General features: G+C 34.7%; 1 long non-coding RNA gene across 10 annotated transcripts; it reads left to right on the top strand.

The window, feature by feature from the left end:
• Positions 1-2,194: 2,194 nt before the first annotated feature.
• Positions 2,195-5,633, top strand: LOC140864916 (uncharacterized). 10 transcript variants are annotated; one of them, XR_012144417.1, is made up of 4 exons: positions 2,195-2,352; positions 2,431-3,602; positions 3,681-3,757; positions 3,910-5,633. It is a non-coding gene; the product is annotated as an uncharacterized lncRNA (long non-coding RNA). The 10 variants fall into 10 exon arrangements; XR_012144419.1 differs by having other exon boundaries at positions 2,195-2,669; positions 3,504-3,602; XR_012144420.1 differs by having other exon boundaries at positions 2,195-2,683; positions 3,504-3,602; positions 3,698-3,757.
• Positions 5,634-9,853: the final 4,220 nt, after the last annotated feature.

Below are 9,853 nucleotides of genomic sequence, written 5' to 3'. Positions count from 1 at the left end.
TAGGCTTTCCAAGGTCATTTGAAGAAATCCCAACTCATTTTTTTTCTTCTTTGCATGCAATATTCTATCTATCAAAGTGTTTGTGTGATACATTCAAAAATCGAGAGTTGTTTGTAAAAATAGTTTGTGAAGTTGGTTGTTCTATTGTTGTAAACACTTGAGTGTGAAGCCAAGTGTGTTGTGTGATTGTTGAGGCTATCCTTGGAGCCCTTAAGGCCAAATGTTCGAGTTGTATCGGCGCGGTGATCGTGTTGAGTTGTACGGATATCCTTGGAGTCATTAAGAGCAAGAGACGCGGTGATCGTGTTGTTGTTCGAAGCTTCCGAAGTGCTAGTGGATCCTTGGTTAATCGATCTTAACCAAGAAGGGGAGACGTAGACGATTTATCGTCGAACTTTCATAAACATATCCTATCTCATTTCTCACTTTATTTACTTTACGCATTTATTTATTTTACGCATTTATTTACCGCATTTATTTTTTATTTCTTTAAGTCTTCTGCTTGCGTATTTGCATAATCGCTTTAAATTGCTAAAGTTGTCAATAGAACCTAACCCCCCCCCCCCCCATTAGGTTCTAACACATGGTAACAACATAGAAGTGAGTACTAACGTCCAGTACAAAAGTATGAGTATACAGGTCTATATGATGCATGAAAAATGAATTAGTCTTGCACATTGTGATCAAGATATGAAATACCATCATGCTCAGAACGTAGGTGCCTCCAGTATGTGCACGCTGCTCCGAAGATCCAGTGGCTACCATACATATTAAATCCGATCTTGGACTATCTCCATCCTACGTAAACCACACACGTTTCCCCGTCAATTCAATGGGTTTCACACAGTACCCGATCGTACAACTTTAAAATGTAACAAAGTTTGAAGCAAGTAATATAAATAATTCCATCGAGTTTCAACAAGCATATGATTTTTTTAAAAATTTAATCTCATTTGACTCGACTAGTTTTTTTTCGTCTATGTCTTCTTTCACGTAATAATTTTAAACATAATTTGAATTTTTCTATTACAATAGAAATATTCTCATCACATGTACGTTTAACAAATAAGTTGATAATATGACATGCACATATAACATGAAGCAAATTACCATCTAAAATCAGTTTTTTTAATGAATCTTTAAGGTATCTAATCGCAAGAGTATTGGAACTCGTATAATAAATGTGATCGACATTATTTTATTTTTATGTCATAAATATTAACAACATTTTAACATATCTAGAAACAGTGTATGCGTTGTGTGTCGATTCTAAATGATCGAGTGCTAAAATTCTTTTTTGTATAGTCCAAGTTTCATCAATCCAGTGACATATAACAACAAGATAAGATTCATACTTCAAATTAGTCCAAATATCAGTTGTCAAACTAACTCTACTAGAAATATATGAAAGATGAGATTTTATTGTTTTTTTATATTCCTTATACATATCAAAACAATATTTCTTAAGTTTTTGCCTAGAAATATTGTGAAAATCAGGTTGATTAGTACTAGTAAATTCAACAAAACCTTCTTGTTCAGATATTATAAAAATTTGACAACATTTCGTAACAAATTTAACAATGTATATTCGTGAAATTTACTTTGTAATTGTGAAAGCTTTACCACTTGAAGGATTAATTTATTGTTGGGTTAGTTCTTTACGGAATGGTTGTAGAGCATCAGGGTCAAGTTTATGTACCTTGATTAAATGTTTTTTCAAGTTTTATAAGAATATTTGGTTTTGCAAATTTTACATATGACTAAAGAGTTGTTCGTACCTTGTTTCTCAATATCGAAGTGATCCCAAATTTGCTTCCTTTTTCTCGGACTGTAGTCCTGCTTGTTGACATCGTATTAATGTCCCGACATATTTGTTGGGGAGTTCCATGGGTTCTTCCTCCTCATGTCTACACTACAACAAAAATGATTTTTCGCAGCGCAACATTCACAGCATGTAATAAAAGCACGCTGTCAATGCTATTATTTACGGCGTGCACGTTTTTGTGCGCTGTTAATAGTAGTATAGTTATAGATACAACAACGTGCAGAAAAAGCACGCTGTAGATAGATATTTCAATGGCGCACTTTGTGTAGGCCATTAAAAATAAATATTTACGACCCATTTTTTGCGCTATTACTAAATTATACAAATTTGATTTTTCTTTTGCAGCACACCTACAAGAGAGCTGCCAATTCTACCGACCTTGTTCAATTCTATATCCCATATCTTTCAACCCAACGCAAGTTACAAGCTTTTTCACCCAACCCAAATCCAAAACCTTTTTCCCCTTCGTTTTTCACCGCCGTTGCCGCCGCCTTACATCCACTGGAAATGGGCCAGCAGTAACCCCCGTGAGTTGTAGCTCTTGTCTTGTAGCTTGTACCCTCAATTGAGAGTTTGATATTGAATCAAAGTTTTCTTGCGAGTAGGCGTGCTGTTTTCACAATTTCAGTCCATTTCGAAGCTAGCCCAGCCATTTTCCCATAATTTCTATCGAGAACAGAGCCCTATTCGAGCGACCCTGCTACCGATTACTGTACATTGAGAGTCCAATCGGTTTTGTTTCGATCTTTGGCATTGTTGAGCTCTATTCTATCTCCTTACAACGTCTTTCATAGGCTGTCCCAAGTTCCGAGCATCTTCTCCGTGCAACCGTGACTCACCTCTGGTTTTTTCAATCCTGTTGTTTTTCTTTTTGTTTATTGGTTTATTAATTTGCATCTTAGAATTCTTAGCTTAATTTTTATGCAAGTGTTTGAAATCGAACTCTAGAATATGTTGATTGAGGAATTATTTGCGTCTAAATGAAAATTGGATTGAGGAATTTGAATTTCTTTATTAATATGGCTCTTAAAAGAGCTTTTGAGCCATCAATTCATAGCAAAACATGAGCTTTATGGTTAAGGTACTCAATTTTGATGCATTATTTTTGGTAGTTTCCCCTGTAATGAATGCTTTCTTAGGAATTTGCATATAATAGGCTAGGGAAGTTGTTTATTATCTCAGACATTTGAAATGATTGAAATTTTATGAGTCTAAGTGGTCTACTGTTCTTGCGATTGAGCTAAACTGAATGTTTTATGATGACAATCATGTTGGGGTTGCATATCTTTTCAGAGGTTGTTTTTTTGCTAATATGAGAGTGATAGTTTCCACCTTTGTGAGTTGGTTTAATTCTAACATGTTTGGGAGCTACTAAAAAATAATGGCTCAAAATATAATATATAATTATATTATATTAATAAAATATTAAAGTTCAGGACAAACTAATTAACAGACTAATTTGGGCTCAAGTTCGGGTCAAATTCGATAATTTTAAATATGAATCAAATATTTTTTATGCCAGCTCGAAGAAACCGTGTTCATGTTGGTTGTTTTACCCATGTAGTAGTTGAATTTGCTTTTGGTGTATTTACCATCGAGACTATTTTTTATCGAAACACTTCCATTTTATTTGTGTTTGTAAACTCATTCGGATGACACTTGAAAAATAATTTTCTAGGAAGTATTGGATAAACAGAAAGGTAACCGCAAAGAAGTGGTGAGTGCTGAATAAGCAGAAGAGTTGAAGATGAAGGAAAAGAGAAAGTGGGAGCGTGAGGTGCTTGATGTACAACATTTATATATTTTAGTACAAATTATGATGTCAAAATTTTTTACATTAAGCTATTATTATCAGTAGAAAAATTTGCCCAGGAATAAAGAAGGAGATTGGAGGCCGCTAGAGACACATTAGAAGATGAAGATGAAATCAAGGCAGGCATTTCTTTCTCTTCTTGTTTGTGTTTGATTGCTTTTTCTGAATTTTATTTGAAATATACACTACTGTGTTGTAAAATTTTCTAGAACGGTACCATCCAATTGATTGCTAACATATGGTTCATAATATTTATTGTCAAAATGATTAGGGAGAAGAGCAACATAAGAAAGAAAAGAATGGAATCTCTCTTGTTGATGTGGCTTACCGTCGAGCAAAAGCAGTGAAAGCTGCGAAGAGGGCTGTAGATGCTGGCAGGATTATGAGAAAGACGGATAAGAAGTTGAAGCATCCTATCCAAAAGAATAAATCCAGAACAGAAGAGATGCAGGAACTTTTCCAAAATGACATGAGTGAGAAAAGGCAGAAAAGAGCAATGGGAGAGGAGGTGCGAGGAAGAAATCAGCGTTTAAGAGCATATCACGGTATGAAATTTTATGTGTTTCCTGTCTTAGTTCTGATCATGCAAGCCATAATTTACCCATCTATACACCAAGAATGTTTTGCATGCAGTTATAAGCGCAGATAGATTAAAAAGGTTAGCAGTACGATGTGTTCTCGTTCAGCTCTATGTCCATGCTGATGTATGGAATGGACATGCAAACATGGGATGAATTAACTGGTCAATTCATCCAATCTCGGTTTTGATAAGTGAAATCTGAAGCGGTGACACTATGAGGAATCTTGGCAATTTTGATTTATTTATCCTTGCAACTTATATATTATTATATTTAGTATATTGTTTTTTGATAGTGTAAATATAAAAGCACTTAGAATTTGAACTCTCAAACCCAGAATAGAGGACTTGAATTATTCAGTAAAAGTATTTTTTTCCTCATTGAGTGCGATAACAAAAAACCCAAGTACAAACATGCATAAATTATATGTATGCTGAAACAGAGCAAAAAAAAATCCTCAACTTTGTATTAAAAGATAATATCTCTTCCTTCAGAGAAGAAGATATTATCTCTTCAATCCAAAAAAAAGATATTATCTCCATGGTGTTAAAGAATATGTCTTAAAATTTTAAGTAGAAGCTAAGTTACTTGTTGAGCTAGTTTATAATAGTTTACTGAATTCAAAAATATTACACATTAATTTAATCATTGTAGTGTTTCTTTAATATGTTCTGGTAGATGAGTACAAATAATACGTGATGACAACATGTTGAACGGCAATTGATGATGATCATCATCATATTACAAATGTAGCGAAGAACAAGTATGTTGCATTTGGTTGTCAATGTTCTAATTGATTTGGTTGTTTATTAACTTTTCTGTCCTCTTCTAACTGATTTATTAACTTTCGGCTCTATTTATTCAATACTTAACATGTTGCAAGTGGATGTTTAGATGTCGAAGTATTAGGGATGCCAAACAAATTATCAGAATGCTTTTGTGTAGGAAGGTCAAGTTTGCGTTTTCTTTTGTTCAGCTTGATTATTTCTATTTAACACTTTACCATCCACCTTTTGTTATTATCCGCAATAGTGTATAGTCGCTTTGTTTCTTCCTTTTTATTTGCAGAAGGCTACAAGAAGTTCACAACCTAAATTTGGTGGACAACCTAAATTCGTGAAAAAGCTCGAGCTAGAGTTTACGGAATGGGCTTTGGAGTTGCTTGGATTGATGGTCTAATAGTGGTCATGTGTAGTTAGTTTGTGAGGGATTTTCATTTTGTTTATGGTGTTGCGACTTCTATGATAGTATGATGAACAAAAAAATGTATGGTTATCTAAATTTGTAGCCTTGTGTGATTGATATAGATACTATCTGTGTTCTTATATCTTGCTAGTTTGTTGAGATATTTTGTATCGTGTTTTGGATAGTATGATAAAGAAACTCGTGTATTAACTCTACGAGTGGATTAGACTTGAAATTGTGCTTAGTTTGTTGTAATGACTTGGTTCTTTCGTTTTTTCATAAATGAAATTAAAAGTTTTTGTTTAGTTATTCGATTTCATTTCTTGGTTTAGTTTATTGAAGTTTTTGTTACATTCGCATCATATGAGGCTATCTATGATCAAGTAGTGTGTTGTAGACATTTTGTCAATAGTTTTTTTGCGGCGTGCATTGCAAGCTATTGATATGTTACTTTTCCGCAGCGTACATCTCGCACTGTTGAAGTTACTTTCCGCAGCATGCACCGTGTGCTGCGGATAGTAACTTTCGCAGCACACCAGTGCACGCTGTGGAATTATCTTTCTGCAGCGCTTAGTGCACGCTGCGGATGTTATTTTCCGCAGCGCGCAATGCGTGCTGCCAATAACTTCTAGTATCAACAGCTTTGAATTGTGCAGCATGCACTGCGCGCTGCGTAAAGCTATTATGCGCGCTGCGAAAAGCAGTTTTTGTTGTAGTGCTAGGTTCAACTTCATCAAAGTAGGGGATGTAGCCAATCTTAACGAAAGTTGGGAATGTATCCACCTCCACCACCACCACCACGGTTTGAATATGACGCCATTGAAATTCGAATTATTTATTGGAGTAAATTGCGAAGAGAGGGAAATTGATTGTAGATAAATGTAGAATTGAGATAAAATTGTAAAAAAATGTAGAGTTGAGAAATTGTAGAGAAATATAGAGTTGAGAGAAGATTGTTGTGTGAAAATATTGAACAATCATCTTGTATTTATAGTTGATCTTTGGGGTTAAAAAAATATTGGATTTGTGATTTGGCCAAACGACCCTTCTATCTTATTTTTTTAAAAAAAAAAATTACTGGAACAGATTAAACCGGTTCCCAAAATAGAAAACTGGTTCAATCCACTACATAATGGATTGAAGCCGGTTTTGGGTTCGTTTCATCTGTACCGGTCCCCGTTCCGAGTTTATCGGATCGTTCCGGTATGAAACGGTTCATTAATCATGCATAATCCAAATGGAGTCTATTGAAACTAATAATCAATTGACAAATATATTCACAAAAGCTTTAGATTTCGAGAGATTTCTAACATTAGTAAGTCTCTCAACATGTATACACTGTGAACATTCACTGATATTATCTCTGATGCTACAACATCACGGACAACATGCAACATGCATGTGCATTTTTTGGGCATTAAACATCTTACATTCGTTCATTTTTTCTGTGCAGTGTTTGATTTTGTGTTGCAAATGACCAGTGGACACTCATTTTTTTGTGCAAAATGTCTTTTAAACACACTTAGCCATGTTGGTTGACATGATTAAACCAACAAGTAGTTTAGGCATGTTCATGTATTCCATGATCATGTCCCATGTGAAAAGTGGTTTTGCAAATTCAGGATCCAACTTGATGAAATGTTTGCTAACTAATGTCATAAATAACAAGCATTGATAAAAATCGAAAGAAAATGAAAAAAATCTACCTAAAGGAATCCATTGAAAACCATTCGTTTAGTGAAAACCATTCGTTTAGTGCGCAGACTACAACTTTTTGAGTATTTAAAAATGTTTAAGGCTCATTAATGATGTAAAAAATTGGAATATTTTTTTGAAAACTAGTATGTTACTGGAGATGTTGTCAACAAGAGAGACAACAATACACTTGTAAACATATTATATGTATGTAACTTCATTTTTATTTATATATTACACTATGTCTAGACATAAATTAGGAACATGCCTCTGCATTGTGTTGTGAATATTTCATGTTCAGTGTTCAACATTCTAAACAGACAAAAATTTGGTGAAATGCCCTATTTGCTAAAAATTGATTTTTTTTGTGATTGATAATGATTTTGTGGAGTTTAGACGATGTGGAGTTATTTATGATTTTGCTTTTAATCTCGTATTATTACCTTAAATAGGCTGATTTTTAATTCCCAAAAATTCAATTTTTTATTATTACCATTGGTAATCATTCAGAGTTAAGAATGTTAGGATTTTAAGGGTTTCTTGCGGGATATTACCATTTATTGGGCATACATTTCAATTATATATTCTCTCCGTTAATTCAATTTGTTTCATCTGTTTTCCCTTTAAAATTTTGCAGCCAAAAATCTCTGCTCAAACCCTCGATTTTCAAATTCTCGCAATCAAATTTAATATGGCAGGGTATGATCAACATGATATCTGAAGCGAGATGGGATTCCGGGAAGGGGATGTTGCCCCGGATGTGGCAACATCATAGGCCAATGTACCAGAAACTTCACTGCCCATCGTTTTGGAGGCTGCTACGCCTCTTGAAGAGATTGCGCCTTGCCAACCAGAGAATGAAATTGATTTGGAGAGTCCAAACCAACCGGATTACATGATACTGAGAAAGATATTTTCACCCCGACCACCGGTTCGCAGATCAAAAAGGCAAGTAGGTTATAACCCTGATCTCACTCCCAACAAAATATTTTTCAAAAGTGACCTTTTTGCTTGTCCCTCTCTCGCAAACCCTGAATACTCATCTAGGGACGAATCTAAAGATGATGATTATGAGATTTTGGCCAGTAAAAATCCCACAGACACTGTCTCTGCCTCTGTTGCTACAACTGAAAGTAGTTCATATAGTGACGAAGAGGCTACTACTCACACCACTCACCAAGTTCTACTTCGGAGATGCAGCTGCTGTGTGGCCCTTATATGACAATCAGGGGCCAATTGATGATAAGAATATAGACATGAATGCTTATGACTGGTAAAATTGGTTGAGTTTTTGAAGAATCAAAAGTTGTTTTCTAATGTCACTACGGTGGTACCCTACAGCAAGAAGCCTGTATTGGAATTCTTTGCCAACTTGACTGCGAGTTTTGGTGATGAATAGTCTCCCAATTATAGCGGAGTGTTTGAGAGAGAGAAACTTTTTGAGCCCAACCCTGCTACCATAAATGTTATCTATGACGCACTGAATGATGAAGAAGAAGAAGAAGAAGAAGAAGAAGAAGGGATCCACACCGATATTCATAAGGTCACTATTGTACTCACGGGTGGATTAATCAGGAAGTTTCCAGGTCGTCACTCTATTACACATCTCACGTCCTTCTACTCTGTCTTGCACAAAATGGTTGTGAGCAACTGAACACCATCTACTAACTCCACTGTGGTCACCCGACCACAGGCCTTTGTCTTAGTTTCTATTGGGACTGGGATCCCATTTAATTTTGGAAAACTCGTGTTCTAGACCGTACTCCAGTTTGCAAATGGGGGATTGAAGTCCACCAAGATGCCTTTCCTATCTCTGATTTATGAGATTTTGGAGTCTCAGGGTTTCATCAGTGATATTGGTGAAAGTTTTACTGAGCTGCCTAATGATTTGAAAATAGCTCATGATTTTCTCAAAGAGAATCAAGTACTTGATCTCCCATGGTCTGAAACTAGTGATGGACATGGTGTTGTGCCTGATGTGGCCAACACTGTCCATGCTACCATCCACACCACCGTCCCCACTAAGTACATCCAAATTGATTATGCTCATCTCCAGGCTCTAATTGAGAATGCTCTCACACAAATTAAGAATGCTCAGAAGCTCATTGTTCATTACAAGGAGCAAGTGGTTCTGTATAGGCTTTGCTTGGAGATGGCTATCCCTTATAGACAAAAAACGATATATAGTACACGAACTGAAGCCACTACATTAAAAAAATATCATCTCCTAACACTATCTATAGCCTCCTGGATCAAATATCGTATTCTAAATTTTCATACATCAATGTATTTGAAAAGAATTTACACATATTTGAGATAAAGATTCATACATTAAATAAGTAAATCGCTTAAGCAGAATATCAACTTTTTAGAGAGAGAGAAAATGCCGAATCTCATTAATTGAGTGTCGCTCCTTTGACCATGTAAAATACGGGAGTAATTAAACTACATATTATACTTTATTATAACTAATCTTTATAGTACAGATATATTTAAAAAATTTATTATAAGTTTTAATAGTTGGTACCATACTAACCCAGAATAAAATATTTTAAATTAACACAATTTTTTATTTAAAAAAAAAGATCTTTGATGCATTCCCAATAAGTCATTAAGCAATAAAATATTCCCACTAATTTTTTAAAAATATTTTTAAAATAGTTTTCTCAAAATATAGTTTTTAAAGAATGATTCAGAGATTTTTTTTTAATGGTAGACAATGTTGAAAATAAAGTAACATTACTTTTGAAATGTATT

This window comes from Henckelia pumila, chromosome 4 (assembly GCF_033568475.1).
Source record: "Henckelia pumila isolate YLH828 chromosome 4, ASM3356847v2, whole genome shotgun sequence".
In the NCBI taxonomy this organism is placed as follows: domain Eukaryota; kingdom Viridiplantae; phylum Streptophyta; class Magnoliopsida; order Lamiales; family Gesneriaceae; genus Henckelia; species Henckelia pumila.
This window is presented reverse-complemented; position numbering and strand designations above follow the sequence as displayed.